Source organism: Salvia hispanica, chromosome 2 (genome assembly GCF_029641045.1).
Source record: "Salvia hispanica isolate PSC_SH4W2 chromosome 2, Shi_PSC_v1, whole genome shotgun sequence".
In the NCBI taxonomy this organism is placed as follows: Eukaryota; Viridiplantae; Streptophyta; class Magnoliopsida; order Lamiales; family Lamiaceae; genus Salvia; species Salvia hispanica.
Window position 1 is genome coordinate 4,218,391 of NC_142693.1, and position 18,677 is coordinate 4,237,067.

The following is an 18,677-nucleotide window of genomic DNA, read 5'->3' on the forward strand; positions in this document are numbered from 1 at the left end:
ATATTGCTAGAGATTGATTTGGCTTATGAGGAGCAGATTATGGAGTAGAGTGAACTCTTTCGCATTAAGAGGCGTAATTGAGACTTTATTGGCTAATTGAAAATGTGAACTTTTGATTGCAGATTATTTGAAGAAGAAAAAGAAAACGCTGATCTTTGGAGGCTGGGGATTATTTCGGCTCATACAAGAAATAAATTCTATTGGCCCGTTTTTATATCTTGTTTGAATTGCTATGGCCCAAAATGTTTACATTGAGCATTTGGACTTTGACTTTATTTACTTGGGTAGGCCCAAGTTTAATTTGTTTAGTTATATCCTCGTTCTCTTTCTAAAGTCCAACGATAGACTTGAGAAGATGCTTTCGTAGTTTCTTTCACAACTTGCTTTCGTTCCCACATTATCTTTGTACTTTCGTGTTATCCAAAGCATTAAACAAAAATCAAAACTCCTCTTCATTGATCATCAACATCCGTAGCTCCTTAAATTGTACTCCCTCCGTCCCGGCTAAGATGACACATTGCTTAGCCGGCACGGAGTTTTAGGAGGTATTGGTTAAAGTGTTTAATTGGAGAGAGAGAAGGTGGGTGTAAGTATTAAAGTAGAGAGATAAAGAAAGATGAATATTTTAATAAGAGTGAGAAAAAGTGGTTGAGTGTATTAATTGGAGAGAGAAAGTTACCAAAAAAGGAAATGTGTCATCTTAGTTGGGACAAACTAAAAAGGAAAACGTGTCATCTTAAGCGGGACGGAGGGAGTAGTACTAATGAAAAAAAAATTCTGCTCTTAAAAATCAATATCATTTCGAGCTCAATTAAAAAGTAGAAAAAGTCAGAATGTTATGATCCATTATTATAACTTTTCGTTTCACTTTTCATTTATAAAGTTAAATAACTTTTTTAAAATATACTGAATTTAAATAACTCTTTAAATGACATTAGAGGAACGATAGTTTTTTTTAATCAATGTTAAAATAGTATGTCATGTGATGTGACAGATGCTACTAATCCAATCCCACCAAAATTTTATTTTCTTGGTTTTATGTTTCACAGTTTATCAAAATATACTCTTTTTTTTAAGTTTTGAATACATAAATGAAGAGGAAGAAATATTTTAAAAGTAAAGCCAACAGTTTATCAATAAGTCAAAAACATAAAATAGAATCCAGAAATATGAAAATAATAATAATAATTCAATACCTAAACACCCAAAAATCTCAACGTAGAATTTAATTAGATCATAAAAAATCTAAATGGAAACCAAATGGAGTATTTCTTAACTGAAGTTGGATTCTTTTATATCAAGGTTTCCTGATTGAAGTTAGATTCTTTTTACATCTATACAAATAAAGCCTTGATTAAACCATTGTCTCGCACAAAATCTCCCAAAAAAAAACATTGGTTTGTTGAAATCAATGAGCATGGATTCTCAGTACTGTTGTCACACCAGATTCAGAATAAGCAGCACACCCCACACCACTATTTCCCTCATCTCGAATTCAAATTCAACTTTTCCCTCCACAAAGAATACGTCAACTATCTCATACATCCAAATTCCGACCCCGCAATCTTCCCCTCACCCTGCGCCACCGCCCGCTCCATCGTTAGAATTCATTCATTTAGGTAAATTAGTACAAGTTATAATACAACTGTGTGCATCAAAATAATACTCCCTCCGGTCCACCCTGGAAGGGATCACAATATATAAATAGAACTAAGTAATTTATTATCTAGAAAACAAAATGTACATGTACAGCACCATGCCTATTCCATGCCTGCATCCTCAAACTAGAAATTTACCAACTACTGTCTCTGTCTTCCAATAATTGTCTGCTTTGATTACGACACGAGTTTTAAGAAATATAAAAAAAAGGTTGAAAAAGTTAGTGGAATATATGTCTCATTTTTATTTAGAGTACTAAAATGTGACTGAAATTAGTTAGTGAAATGTAAGACCTGTTACTATTTATGGTAAAAAGTGAAAGTGGACAATTAACGAGGGACGGAAGGAGTATAAGGGAAAAAGGACAGCATTATTCAATAATTAACATTGTGCATTAGTAAATCTTGTGTATTTAAATTAAATTTTCCCAAGACTATATCATTTTCCAAACGAAAATACCAAAATATATTTGTTAATTATGTTGCATAAATCATTTTTAAAGCGGTATCATTGGGTTATAACCCAAAAATTTAATCATTGCAGCAAATTAAAGCAGCCATTTTAGAGTGAAAAACTGTAACCCTACCTTTTCTCAGGTTAGAGAATTTATGATGTTATAGAAGATAAGACTTGGAGGCTAAACAAGTTACTCCATCCATCCCTTATATTTTGTCACACTTTAACTAGATACGAATGTAAAAGAAAGTTAGTTGAAAAAGTTAGTATAGAGTGGATCCTACTTTTATATATTAGTAGACTTTGATTAGTAATTTTATATTGATTTTTATACTCTTAGTTCTCAGTTCGTTGAATTCTTTATTTAACAGTTCAGTCATTCTTCATATGTTTCTGCATAACACACTTTCTTTTTTAGTTGGTCTCATAAAAGATGTCGCATTTCATTTTTTAGAAAATGCTCATTCACAATAATATAAATAAAATATTTTCTCGATCTACCCAATACACAAAACAACATCTTCGCATATCATTATACAAGTGCACCATCCATTATGAAAATGAGGGAATACGTAATAAAAAAGTACATATCCTTTGAAAGTGAAATACCAAATGTTATAGGATTTGAAATGAGGTATGTCACACACAACAGCAACATACGCCAATATTCCAGTCAAAATTCTCCCGACTATGCAAATTACAAATTCGCACTAATAAAGAAAAGCAGATTTTTCGTTTAAGAAAAATGCTTGTAACTTTGTATTCATTTCCCTCTTTGATCACATTGTCACAATCACAAAATAGTGCAGACGGTGCTGGCAATGCCCCCAATGCTGAGTCCTGCTTCAAGAGCTGAAAGTGCATACTTCCAATTGTTCTGAGATGTATCAATTGAAAGAGATCTGTATTAATAATACTATAAAAATTCATTTTATTGATATACATGTAACACCTTACACAAAATAATTTTCCATACCTATAATTTCTCGATCCAAAAAATCATATTAAAACGAAATATTGAACTTACCCAGTTTGAATTTGGTGGTGCTGGAACAATTGCATTTTGGTGATATATGTATGAATTGTATTGGTTCATGTGCGAATTATACACGTGGACATGTTGCAATGGAGGTATGCCATGTGTTGGTCTAATCCATGCCTGCAGCCACAAACAAGATGTTTACCAACTACTAGAAATATAAGTTCACTGTCTATGAGAAAGGGACAAAAAAGAAAGGGAAAGGGAAAGGGAAAGGGAAAGGAAAGGAAAGGAAAGGATAATTTATTACTCCCTCCATTTCATAGTAGTAGAGATATTTTTTTTCTGATACAGAGATTAAAGAAAAAGTGTGTAAAGTATTAAATAAAAGATGATAAAGTAGGAGAGAGAAAAAAATAGAAAGAATAAAATAAGAGAGAGAAAAGTAAGAGTGAGAAAATGTATACTAAAAAGGAAAAATTATTCTATTACTATGGAACATCCAAAATGAAAAGTGACTCTACTAATGTGGAACGGAAAATGTACTATACAATCCAATTGAATATTACATGTTGTGTAATTTACATGTGTAATTTTCCCAATCAAATGTGTGTGCCGGCCTGTTATTATGTGAACATGATAACAACATTACACAATAAGATTGAAAATATGATGTGGTAAAAATCCATTGGTTCAGACACACACGGGATAACAACAAGATTTAATTCATGCTGACACGACAAGATATAATAAAAAATTTATGTCACATACTCCTACGGAGCCCAAATTCTAAAAGTTTAAAATTAAAACTCAAATAAACCACAGTTGAGTAAACTAAGAACTGGAATAATTAAGTAATTGAAATATTAATATTAATGATAATAGTCACGCGAATTTGACACGACCACGACATGAATCGACACGTAATATTGTGTATGCGTAGTGTCGACAAGATAAGAGAAGGGATCTTAAACGGTTTACACTAAACTACATGTTCATGTCGTATTTTTATGTCATGTTCCACATTAACCGTTACAAATATTTAGAGTGACATCTAAATTATTGGTAATATTTATAAGGGGCCGTGATAAAATACAAACTTATATATTGTACAAACTCAAAACTCCTCAACAAAATTATAACACTGTTTCAATATAATATCAACACAGTGTAAAATTTTAAGATTTTAATGTCAGCACAGTATCAATACAATATCAACACAACATCAATCTTTGACTACCGTTGAAATTCTGTTGACATTTTCCTATTCATGTTTATTTGTGATCTGTTGACATTTTTCAATGGTTCAGATCATAGTTTTGAGTGAATTTGTACAATATTTAGAATTTTCATTTGATCACATTCTTATTTAGAAGGTACACATTTTTTTAGATGAATCACTCCAATTATGCATTTTTAAAAATGAAAATACTAGTCTTTCTTTTTTTGTTTGGGGAAACACTACTCTTTTGTTTTATTTGGCTCTATTTTTCTCTTTTTACTATATATAATATACTTAATACTATATTTTCTTTTTTTGTTAGGAAAAAAGTTTCATTTTAAACAGGATACGGGAATATAACATCACTATGTAATGTGGAGTAATTAAATAAAACCAACATTACCTCATGAAATGGAACCCCGGACGCATGTGCAAGCGTCGGATCTCTTTTAGCTTGCAACAACGTATAATTGTCCAAAAATTGAGTCCGCCCGCCGTGGTTATGGTCGCACCGGCCCGTCCGGTAGCAAGCCCGGCACAGATAGTACGAGTTTCTGGGATTCTTAAAGCACTCGACGCAGGAGAAGAAAACCCCGGGGATGAATTTGGTACAGCAGTTGCAGAAGGGGCGGCCGCTCTTAATGATGTAGTACAACGTCATGACCTCAAAGAAGTCGAGGGAGCCGTTGCGATCAACGTCGAGCATGTTGAAGAAACAAGAGTTATCCATGTAGGGATAGCCTTCGTGGCTCATGAAGGCTAGGAACTCGGACAGGTTGACTCGGCCGTCTCTGTCTGAGTCCATGGATCGGAAGAACTCGGAAGCTAATGCTTGGACTTGTGGAGAGCCGGCGCGGTAATGGGCTCTTGCGATGTCACGCAGTACCTCCATTTCTCCATCAACTTCAATACCATGGGACAATGGAGTAACTTTGGAATGAATGAGCTTTTCCACGTTGTCATTGCCTTCACCACTCAACTTGGCTGCCAGCACTGCCGCACCATGAGCCACAACTTCATCTGGATTAATGGTGTTGCGCACCTCTTTACCATCAAAAAACTCCTTCAACATCTCCTGCAGCTTCGGAATTCTACTCGACCCCCCCCACCAGCAACACCTCATCAACACTGCTCTTCTCCATCTTTGCATCACTCACGCATTTCTCAACCTGCTTCATACACTTGTTGTATAAATCCATGTTGAGGCCATCAAATGTAACACGATTAATAGTCGAAAACATATCAATCCCATCTATCAATGATTCAATCTCAATTGGAGTTTCAAAAGCAGAGGAAAGACCCCGCTTGGCCCTTTCACAAGCATTCCTCAATCTCCTCATAGCTTTTGCATTCCCACTAATATCCTTACCGGTCCTTCTTTCAAACTCTTTGCTGAAGTAATTCACCATCCTGTTTTCCATGTCCTGGCCTCCGAGATGAATATCGCCGGCGATAGCCTTAACTACAATGGCATTTGCCTCAATCGTGGCCACAGACACATCAAACGTGTCACCACCAAGGTCGAAAATCAGCACATTCTTTGGCACAGATCTGGTGACCCCATTATCAAGACAGTACGCAATGGCTGCAGCAGTAGGCTCATTGATGATCCTCAAATTATTAAGGCCGGCAATGGCTCCAGCGGCCATTGTGGCCTGTCGTTGAGAATCGTTAAAATAAGCTGGCACCGTTACAACAGCGTTCTTCACAGTTGATCCAAGATATGCCTCAGCGATATCCTTCATTTTAATGAGCACCATTGAGGAGATCTCCTCAGGAGAAAACTGTTTCTCTTCTCCTTTGTAGGTTACCGCGATCATAGGCTTGTCATCAGTGCCAGGAACGACCTTAAATGGCCAATAATTCATGTAACTCTGAACCGTAGGGTCACTGAATTTGCAACCGATCAACCTCTTTGCATCTGTGTGAGAAATAATTGAATTACATAGAGATGAGAAAACAACAATGTTTACACTGCAGAAAACGAAACATGAAACCAAGGAAGTAAAATTGTGGTTGGATAGGATTAGTAGCATCTGCTTCAAACACATCACAGTTATTCAACCGTCGCTTGCTAATTTAACATTGATAAAAAGTTATGGTTCCTGTTACATATATACCACTATATAATAAACTCAATATTGAACTTGAAATGAGTTATTCATTCCCTTAAAAGTGAGATTTTAACACGCTCTTACACATAAGGGCCAGAATGAACATGGAACTTCCACACATGGGGTAGAAAAAATTAGAGATCCTTTATCGATATGGGTCGGAATGAACATCAAACGATAGAGGTGAGTAATTAAATTTAATTAGAGATGAAATTGATACCTTAATCAATAATACTTGAGCTTAATAGGAGTTGTTAACTTAATTCTAGAATGAGACTTCAGTGAGTTGCAATTTATAAATTGGGGAAATTGATTGAACATAGAATAGAGGTTATGGAACCCGTAATGTTTTTCTTCTACCGTTCTTGGTTTTCATATTTTGTTTGCTTAAGCTATGATTTAGTAGAGTTTAGAAAATGGATTCTAAAGGGTGCACTATTTTCTTTTTAATTCGTCCCCGAAAAGTATGATCATTCTAATTTTGAAAATTATCTTCTCTCTATTGAGGTGAGACTCATTTTCCACAAGTAATACTTAAAATTTTATTTATCTATCTCTCTTACTTTACATATTATGCAATAAAATCCGTACCGAAGACAAAGTTCATATTCTTTAGGAATGGAGGAAGTATTAATAATTATCTAGATAGTGAATATAATTGAGTTGTGGTAATTAGGTTTAATTCATTGGGCAGTATATTTGCGGTTAAATCTAATCTAAATATCATATTAGAAATGAGTAACTTATCCTTTTAAAAGGTCTAAAAGGTTTTATAAGGGAAGGGTACACTATCATTACCAGAGTCGAACCTACCAAGAGGCATGGGGAACCCTTAGAACCCCACCCATTTTAGATTAGTCTATGTATATACTCCCTCCGTCCTACATATGGAGTCACTTATTGTTATGGCTCGGATTTTAAGAAAGAGTTGAAGTGTGTAATAAATGAAGTGAGATGGTGGAGTGTGTAATAAATGAAATGAGATGGTAGAGTGTGTAATAAATGAAGTGAGATGATAGAGTTGGTTGAAGGTGGGTCCCTTTTGACTTTAGATTTTTGTTTTGGTTTATTTTAATGTAGATAATGGTATTTTGATGAAGAATGGGGTAAAATTGTATGACCAAATATGGAAAATTCTAAAAGTGAATCTTAAACTGGAACAGACTTTTATGACAAAAAGTGACTCTTAATCTGGGACGGAGGGAGTATATTTCATTCAACATTTACTACTCCCTTCGTCGCTGAAAATTTGTCACCTATTTCATTTTTCGTCCGTCTCTAAAAATTTGTCACCTTTCACTTTTACCAATTTTGGTAGTGGACCACATATTCCACTGACTCATTCTCACTCATATTTTATTATAAAACTAATATATAAAAGTAGGACCCACATACCATTAACTTTTTCAACCCACTTTCTATTACATTTCTTAAAACCCGTGCCGGATTAAATGATGATAAATTATGGGGGACGGATGGAGTATATCCTACTGTAGCCCAGTTGGTCCAGCTGTTGGCCTAGTATCACTGATGTCACAGGTTTGACTCCAGCTGGTAGCAAATACTTCTTGATTTTTTGTTCTTATAATTAACTTATTAATCTTTTTTCACATTAATAATTTCATATAACTTTGTTTATTTTTCATTTAGTAAATTATTGTTATTGTTAATAGAGATGTCAAATGGGTTGGACCAACCAGTCTAGCATGGGCCCGCCTATATTGAGGTACAGCCCGGCCTATGTCTGAGACGGGCTGGGCTGGGCCGGTCCTTTTCTAATTTTGCTAAGTCCGGCCCGGCCCAGGCCCACTTGCCACATGGGCCTGGCCTATGCTTTGTTTGAATATTTTTTAAAAGTATTTTAAAGATATCCTAAATGTATTATTTGCAAAAATAAAATATATAACTTCTATTTTTATATCACATTAACTAAATCTTAATCTAATGATGTGTTTAAGTTCATTAATTGACTTTGTGTCAATAATATTTTTCTCATGTTCTTTATTCTATTTAAAAGTAAGTGTATAACTAAAGTATAACCAATATAGTTAGTTTTGTTTTGTTAGTGATGATGATATATGGGTTGATGTATTTTTAAAACCACAAGTATATGAACTAACTAACACATTTAAAGAATTCTATAATTATCATCGTATATTAAGGTTTGAATACTTAATATTTTTAAAATTAAACTTCAAAATCATCATTTTTACATATTTGATAAACAAATTATAAAAAAATCAGATAGTAATCAAGATTGAATGTTTCATTCATGATTTATTTGGAAACTTATGTTGATATTCAACTATTATTGTTCAAGTTCATTCGGAGACATCCAAAATATTGGAATGATATAGACAAAATTAACATGTCTCGTGCACAAGATGACATGCATAAATAGAGAAATATATTATTATTAGTGATAAATCACCTAATTATATTAAAAAAACACTAATTTTAGAAGGTGGGCCTCTGATGGGCCTGGGCCCAGGCCTAGCCTGGCCTGGGCTTCGGGTGGTCCTGGGCCTGGGTTTACAAAATGCCCCAATTGGAACCCATCTCAACTGATGAGCCCAGCCCAGGCCCGTTTCGTTTCACTGGTGGGCCGGGCCGGGCCGAGCTGGGCCGGCCCAGCTCGGCCCAGTTGACAACTCTAATTGTAACGTCACAAAATAATACTCCATCTGTTCCATAGTAATAGAGTCATTTTGCCATTTTGGTACATTTCATTGTAATAGAGTCACTTCCATTTTTAGTAAAAGTCAACACATTTTTCCACACCTACTTTACTCTCTTACTTTTTTCTCTCTTCATCTCTCTATCTTTTTCATTTCTCTTTTCATTCTACCCTTTACTTTAACTCACCTAACACAATTTTTCTTAATCCCCGTGTCGAAAAGAAACGACTTCATTTCTATGGAACGGAGGTAGTAGTAATTTTTACTGTAATCTAAAAATAAAAATAATTATTTAGTTTCATTATATGCATATATATCATATTAGTAAATTTTATTATATTAGTAAATTTTATTTAGTGACATTGTAATCATATGTACTTTAATTTACATTACTCACTTTAAATTATTTATCTTACATTATGTATATTGTTCATGTCGTGATTATTTCTGGGGTTATTGATATTAAAATTACACAATAATTGTTAGCATAAGTTTTCACCCCAGTATCAAAATTGGAAAAAATTTGGAGAGATTTTAAGAAAAGTTTGTAATTACTAGTACTTCTCTTTACTACATTTAAAGAAAGGTTTACCTAGCCTAATAAGTACTCCCTCCGTCCTAGATAATTCGTCTCAGTTTTTCATTTCGGTCCGTCCCACATAATTTGTCCCACTTCACTTTTACCATTTTTGGTAGTGGACCCCATATTCCACTAACTCATTCCTACTCACATTTTATTATAAAACTAATATATAAAAGTAGGACCCACGTTCCACTAACTTTTTCAACCCACTTTTCATTACAATTCTTAAAACTCGTGCCCGGTCAAAGTGACCCGAATTATCCGGGACGGAGGGAGTATATCAATATGAGGCAAAGACCAAAAACAAAATGGTGGAAAATAGGAGAGAAAACTGACCGAAAACAGTGTTTAAAGGATTATAGGCGAATTGAGTCTTGGCGGCGTCACCAATGAGACGATAGGAGTCAGTGAAAGCGACGTAAGACGGTGTGGTGCGGTTGCCCTGTTCATTTGGTATAATCTCAACGCGGTCGTCCTTCAACGCTGCTACACACGAATATGACGTTCCCAAATCGATCCCAATAGACCGCCCTTCCCTCTTTCCCGCCATTAATGATTCTGAATTAGCGACGCGGTAAAAAAGAAAACGGATATGTCAAAACGACTTCTTCAAATGGCTGTCGTGAAAATTTCAATACCGAGAGCTGCCCGGTGAGAAAGGCATCCTAGGAAGCGTTGTGGATGTTCCAACAAGTGTGTTTTGGAAAATTGGATAAATGAATTGAGAATAGCTCTATAAATTAGAGCAGAAATAGAAGGAACCTGTCGCTTCCACCCACCTGCTGCATACCATTATCCGGTTTAAAAAGTACAACTAGTAATTTTTTTTAATGAAAAATAATGTTGGTCAATAAATTTTTTAGTAATTCTCTATCTCATATATTTTCATATAGAATGTAAATGCAAATATACGGAAATGACCGATCAAAGAGAAAGGGAGTCGATTTTAACCGTCGACTAATTAAACAAGTTATGTTGTGTTTCAGCATTCAACTATTTTCAGTTATCTTTCACTTATTAAGGTAGTAATTTTATTTCTCTATCTAAATAATATTAGAGCTGGACTTAAATCTAGAGGCGAATTAACAAAAATAAGATATTTCCATAAAATAAATATTAGTATTAGAGCATATAGGACAATAATCAATAATTAACCAAAAACACGGACGATCATTATTAATCAGTTTTTGGTCATTTATAAAATTTTAATTAAGGTTATTTTTAGATCATTTTAGGTTATATTTACTAAAAATGACCTACAAATAAACTTATAATGACCTAAACATGCTTTCCGTACATTTTAGTTCTGCATTTTGTATTTAAGGTCTAGTTTTGCATAGATCCAAATCCATGTATAACATTTTTATAAAAAAACTACTACCTCCTCCCATAATAAGAATCACATTATGCTATTTTAGTCCGTCCCACAATAACAGTCACATTTTACTTTTACCATAAATAGTAAGTAGGTTTCACATTCCACTAACTCACTTCACTTACATTTTATTATAAAACTAATATAAATAAATAAACTTAATATTACATTAACTTTTCTAATTTACTATTTTTTATATTTCTTAAAACTCGTACCTACGCCATACCCAACTCCTATTGTGGTATAGTAACGTAACACTAAATTGCATTTTGCGATTTCAAGCTTCAACTATTTAATTAGTCACTTGCAAAGTCTTTAATTAGTCACTTGAAAAGTCTTCTGGAAAGAATAATTAATTGGTGATAGCTTCGGAATTGACATGTAAATTAATAAAATCAGTTAGTGATGTCAAATAGACTTCAAAAAAGAAAAAACAAGTAAGTCACCGGGCACTTATATATAATTATATAAGGACGCAAACTGAAAGCCTAGTTGAATTATTTTTCTTGGCGCCTGTTATATACGTCTAATAAATTGTTTTTTTGACGCTTTTAAAAGGCGGCCCTGATAGCTAGAATTGGGTGAAAAATTACACTTCATCCCCTAATAAGCTTTTGTTTGCATGAATTTACACGACTTTAGTAGAAATAATAATTGAAACACCACCTCAAAAAAGTATAATTATGTCAACTATATCTTGCTAAAATTGGATAAACTAGCTGTTTCTCTTCTGTAAGAGTGATATATAACCAAATTTCATCCAACTCCATGTATAATCAACAATTGGGCTGTTTATGATATATCATTACATGAAAAAAAATTAATGATTTTATAACTGTAAACTAGTATTGTTTTAATTCATTATCAAGGCCAGTAAAATAAATAATAAGTGAGAGAAATTTTTTAGTTTAAACAATTCAAAATTGTTGTAAATATTTTTAAAATATTACTAGTGTAAATAATTTGACTTTTTAAAAATAGAAATTAGTTTCTAAGACATTCTGAATAGATCTAAGTCACTATAGACCGTAGATATAAACAGGGAACGGTTATCGATTTTGTGAGGAAAAAATTATTAGCAAAAAGGGTCACCTTATTTTTTATAAGCTCGATCGAGCAAACACATATTTAGACGATTTCAACGAATAGTTATAATTGGTTGACATAAATTATTAACTTTGTTAACTCCGAAGTTGTCGTCAGTTAATTATTATATACACCGAAGACTTTGTATGTAATTGACTTTGTATGTAATTATTTATAATTTTAGAAAATATTATATCAGAATTTTGATATATTTTTTTAATTATTTAATAATTGTACTCACTCCATCCAAAAAAATAGAATATATTTGCCATATTTGGTTGTCCATGAAAAATAGAGAACAAAAAAATGAAAGTTTTCAACATTTTTTCTCTTACTTTTTTTCATTCTCTCTTACTAATAATATGAATTCCACCTTCCACTAACACTACTTATCTCTTTCTTTTTTCCTTCTCTCTTACTTTACCAATTCCACATTAAAACACATGTCATTCACAATGTATCATATTTTTCATAGACAAAGGGAGTACTAGAAATATGTATGATCGCGCAAATGAAAAATATTATGAGAGACAAATTGTTTAATTACTAAAACAATGTCATTTAATACACTTAGTCAATTATGTAGTACTTAATTATTATACATGTACCATTTTTAACCATTTTTAAAAATTTGCAAAATGGATAAGAAATTGACTAAAATTTCATGACACGAATTACAGTGTTAAGTTGTTGGTTTTCCGAGTATTGAGCACGTGAGTTCCTTTCGAGTTTCGACGAATAATCATGAAAATGCTGTCGACTTATTCTTAGGTCATGACGGAAAAAGTAAAATTACAGACAAATGAGATTCGGGAATCAGAAACATATATTTTTTAAGAAATTATAGTATATCCTACTTTTGAATTGATCAACTGTAATGGTCAATAATAAATAATAGAAGTGACAATATATTCTATACGTTAATTCATTCAAAAACCCACTATAATAAATTTAGAATACAAATTGAAATTTTAGAAGTTAAAATAATAGTATATGAAAAATATTAATGACACTAAATTGAAAAAATCAACTTTAGGGGTGTAATAACTACCAATAGGCAGACTTTAGACACAACCCCACCTTACATGTAATTTTCAAATTTAACACTTGTCCTTTAAAATAAACGTTTTAAATTGATTATTGTTGCCAGTTCCACAGCCGATAATATGGTGCTCGTCTCATTTCTGTCTGATTTTTTGTGCAATTAAATACTCTCTGTCCCATAATATCCATAATATATGTAACACTTAACTTTTTTAGTTTATCTAAAAAAAACGTTACAATTTTATTTTTAAAAAGATTTCTATTAAATTAATATTTTATAAAAATATATTTTATCTCACCAATTACACAGTATAAAATAATATCTTCTAAAAACTTGTGTCAATAACCACTTAAAAGGAAAAAAGAATATTCAAAAGCTAAAAATCAAATATTGACTTAGTAGGATTAAATGCATATTAGTGATTGTTAGGGGCTAGGGTGATTATAGTTAGAAATATGACCAAGTGTTGCATAAATTCAATTGTATCAATTTGTTTATTAAAAGTTTCAAACTATGAATTTTTCAAGAGTAATGATTGTGGTACCCATAGGTTAATGAATAAGATTTATTTAAAATACCCCAATCAACTATCATTTTTTCTAATGATAGTTGAACAAAAATCATTATGGTTGTCAGATTTAAATTGAGAGTAAGCAACATAGATTATAATATGTTTTTTTAAAGCTATATATTTAAATATTACTCTATCCGTCTCTTAAATTTTGTTATCCTTTGATCGGGAACAGATTTAGTGGTATGTGAATCATACTTTTACATATTATTTTATAATAAAATATGAATGTGAATCAGTTATAGTGGAATATGAGGTCCACTATAAAAAATGAAAAAAAGTAAAATGTGATAAATTTCGTGAGACAGATAAAAATAGAAAAATGTGACAAACTTTCATGGACAGAGGAAGTATATTTATCATTCATCCGACCCAGAAAATCAATTTCTAGATCTGTTGTTACAAAGAATTATTGTTTTTCAGTTATTGGTCTTTGTTAATATACTCCGTATAAAAGTCTAATACAAATATCACAAAATTTGTTGATTACACACTTGATTTTCAATACCTAACAAAATAACATCAACATAAAATATTTATAACAACCCAAAAATAGGCTTGGACGGAATTCACTATCATCTAATTATGATTGAGTAATGGAAATCTCAAAACTAAGTTATATAAGAATAGTCAAATCAATAAATTAGTAATTTGACACAAAATATGAAACTTTTCCTTAATTTTAATAATTAGTAGTAGTATATGATAGAGGGGAATTAGTGAAATAGGGTACTATCTAAATCAGGAAAATTACTATTGATTAATATACGAATGAGATGCATTCTTATATTGTGTGTCATCTAATTGATAGTGCTAGATATTGATTTGGCTTATGAGGAGCAGATTAGAAAATTCTTTGGACTCTTTTGAAAAGTGGGCGGGATAGTCATGCCTTTAGAGAGAACTCTTTTGCATTAAGAGGCGTAATTGAGACTTTATTGGCTAATTGAAAGTGTGAACTTTTGATTGCAGATTATTTGAAGAAAAAAAAAGGAAACGCTGATCTTTGGAGGCTGGGGATTTCGGCTCATACAAGAAATAAATTGTATTGGCCCGTTTCTATATCTTGTTTGAATTGCTAAGAGCGTCCACAGTGGGGGAGCCGCGGCTCTCGGCCCGGGCTTTGGCAGCCCGCGGCCCCCCACTATTGAGGCGAGGGATGCCCGCGGCTCGGGGGGTGGACGAGGAAGAGCCGAGCGCTCGGCCAGGCCGATTTTTTTTTTTTTTTAATTCAAAAATTAAATTTATAAATACTATATTCACTCCATTTTTTTATCTTCCTCAATTCTAAACCCTAAAAATTTCAATATCTACCATTTTCAAAGTCTACAAAATGCAAGGTGGAAATGATTCTCCCGGCTATGGAGAATCGGGATTTGGCGCATTTTCATCTTCCCAACCGTGGAGATCGAGCCCGACCCCCCCTCCAACGAACATGTGGAGTCCACAATCGCCGCCGCCGTGGCAACAGACACCCCAACTCCGGAGTCAGTCCTCCTCTCAGCCGCAGAGGAACGTGGTGTTGGTGCACGCAGCGGAAGAGCATGTAAATAAATCACATAATAATCAGATCTATTTAGCAGATTATTTAGACAAAATCTATTCGCGTAATTATCACATGTATCATGCTCATAACTTGAATTAATCATGCTTTAAGAATATTGAAAACCTAAAACATGTTTTTCTACGGAGTAGAATAATACCTAATTAATTCTCCAAAGAATTGAAGATGGCTAGCGACTTCTCCACGTGTAGCTTTAAGTACTAGACCACAAATCTTCTCTCTGGTTCCCGAACTGTACTCTAATATCAGTGTGGGCTGATCTTACTAGAATACTAGGACTTAAATAAAGAAGACAGAAGAAATCCTTTTTGGAATAGGACTCAAATTCGAAATCTCCTACAGCTGGGAGAGATCGAAATTTTCGAAAATTGCAATATGAGATATTGTGTATTTTCTGTCTCCTTTATTCTCCTATTTATATTAAGTTCCTTTTGGGCCCAGACAGGGATCTATGGAAGGCTTTGGATATGGGCTCATCCAATTTACTTTTTACTAATTAAATTGAACCCACAATTTAATATAAGTTATAATTGGAATATTACGAGCAGCCACTACAGAAGTAATATTGAACTCTCCCCATCCAAATCCGAAATTATAAGTAATCCGGGTTTCCGTTTATCTTTCATTTCCCGTGCTTAAGATTAATATGTCCATTAATTAATTAATGTCTGCTATTGACTTAATTAATTAACTTCTTATTAATTCCAAGAGTGGACTTAGCATGAAACACTCATTTATTATTCATAGAGTAATCATACTCCAACTAGCTAGGTTCCGAATAATAAAACTTAGTTTCGCGCTCCTCTTGAGGACATTATCAAACGAGACTCACCTCGTGCACGATTCAATATAATAGCAATCCTAGCACCGCTAGATATCGATCACCACTGCCCAATATATCAGGATAATTGGGCTACGAAAAACCCGCACCATTTGATAAGTCAAAGCAATGCATAATCAATACCGTATGCTCAATGCTAACCTACATTGATTAAGAAATAAATATTTATCAAGACCTCGCCTTTCAGTAGATAGCCCAAGGCAAGTCTTGCTGTTAGATCCGTTCAGTGCTATACCACACCAATGTCATCTTATTTCAGTAAGGCTTAGAAATATACGGACTGACATTGCAACCTTTCTCGATGGGTAGTCTAATTCCATCTAGGTTGTGAAATTCATATTTTTCTTTGTTTAGAACTGACCGTATTACCTTAAAGTGGACGACGCCCACAACCGGTCTACTAAAACAAAGACTTAGACTTTGTTAAGTTAACTTATACATTTAAACATGCATTAACATCCATTAAATGTAAAACATAACAACATTATGACAAAAATAATCTGTTTTATTCATTGGAAAATAAAATAAGAGTTTTACAGTATTCAATCACTCGAAACGTGATTTCTAGTATACAAACTCTAACAATCTCCCACTTATACTCAAAACACTTTCGAGTATACAAAATGTGCTAACGTCTAAATCTCCCACTTATACTGAAAGCGGATTGAGGTCTTGAATTAGTCGAACTCCCATTCCTTCAACATGGCTTTCATACGGCTTTACCGCTAACGCCTTCGTGAAAGGATCTGCCAGGTTGTTTTCTGACTCAATCTTGACCACTTGTATGTCTCCTCTCTGCACTATATCTCGAATGATATGATACTTCCTCTCTATGTGCTTGCTCGCCTTATGAGCCCGTGGTTCCCTCGAATTTGCCACAGCACCAGAGTTATCACAATAAACGGTGATGCGCTTGGGCATATTCGTAACCACACCTAAGTCCAGAAGGAAGTTCTTAAGCCATACAGCCTCCTTTGCAGCCTCCGAAGCGGCTACATACTCGGCTTCCATGGTAGAGTCTGCAATGCATTTCTGCTTTACACTCTTCCAAACTATAGCTCCACCTCCTAAGGTAAACACATATCCGGAAGTTGATTTTCTCGAATCCAGATCAGCCTGAAAGTCTGAATCTGTATATCCTAAAGGACAGAGCTCGGCTGCATTGTAAACTAGAACATAGTCCTTAGTCCGATTAAGGTACTTGAGTATGTTCTTTACGGCAGTCCAATGTCCTTGGCCGGGATTTGATTGATATCTTGCTACCATGCCAACAGCAAAGCAGATATCGGGTCTAGTACAAAGCATAGCATACATGAGACTACCAACTGCCGAGGCATATGGTATTCTTCTCATCTCTGCTATCTCAGATGCTGTCTTAGGACACATCTCTTGAGACAACTGGATGCCATGTCTAAAAGGTAGGAAACCTTTCTTGGCATCTTGCATGCTAAAGCGTCTAAGTACCGTTTCGATGTAAGATTCTTGGGATAAGCACAACATTTTCTTACCTCGGTTCCTAAGAACCTTGATACCGAGAATGTGTCCCGCATCACCCATATCTTTCATCTCGAACTGGCTGGACAACCAAGTTCGCACTGATGACAACATCTTTTTATTGTTTCCAATTAGAAGAATGTCATCTACATACAAAACTAAGAACACAACATTTCCTTTTTCAACCTTCTTATACACGCAGCTTTCATTAGGGCATTTTTCGAATCCAAACTTTTGAACAGTTTGATCGAAACACTGGTTCCATGATCTAGATGCTTGCTTGAGACCATAAATGGCCTTCTTAAGCTTCCAAACCATGTGTTCCTTGCCCTTCACTACATAGCCTTCGGGTTGTTCCATGTAGATGGTCTCCTCAAGACTCCCGTTTAGAAACGCAGTCTTAACGTCCATCTGCCATACTTCCCAATCCATGTAAGCTGCTATAGACAAAAGTATACGGATCGATTTGAGCATGGCCACTGGGGAGAAGGTCTCATCGTAATCGATACCTTCCTTTTGGGTATACCCCTTAGCCACTAGTCTTGCCTTGAAGACTTTAACTCGTCCATCGGGTCCACGTTTACGTTTGTATATCCACTTGCTCCCAATGGCAGTACAGCCTTCGGGTAGGACAGACAAATCGTAGACGTCTTTGTCTAACATAGATTGTAGTTCCGAATCCATTGCTTTCACCCATTCGCAATGATCGACATCAGCCTGCGCCTCTGCAAAATTCCAGGGATCCAGTACATTGCTGTCCGAGGAGTGATCCATACACTCACCCAAACCAATGTATCTATCGGGCTCATGAGAGACCCTCCCACTGCGGCGCGGCACTACAATATCTGGAGTATTAGTTGAAGTTTCTGGAATTGTTGTTACACTTGGTAATTGTTCTTGGTTAATGGAAGTTGAAACTTGAGTTAGCTCTTCTAGAGCAATCTCACTGCTGGACTTATGATTCATTACATAGTCTTCCTCTAAGAATGTGGCATGAGTGCTCACAATCA

At 34.3% G+C, this 18,677-nt stretch overlaps 1 non-coding gene and 1 pseudogene across 2 annotated transcripts; one reads left to right on the plus strand and one right to left on the minus strand.

Annotated features, from left to right (window-relative positions):
* Window positions 1–2,757: 2,757 nt before the first annotated feature.
* LOC148931441 (heat shock 70 kDa protein 18-like) lies at window positions 2,758–10,241 on the minus strand (annotated as a pseudogene). The gene is made up of 4 exons (XR_016135538.1): window positions 10,028–10,241; window positions 4,720–6,237; window positions 3,143–3,274; window positions 2,758–2,992 (listed from the first exon to the last, which is right to left on the minus strand). The product of XR_016135538.1 is annotated as a heat shock 70 kDa protein 18-like (transcript).
* Window positions 8,750–8,850, plus strand: LOC125202947 (U6 spliceosomal RNA). Its single transcript, XR_007173273.1, has one exon. It is a non-coding gene; the product is annotated as a U6 spliceosomal RNA (small nuclear RNA).
* Window positions 10,242–18,677: the final 8,436 nt, after the last annotated feature.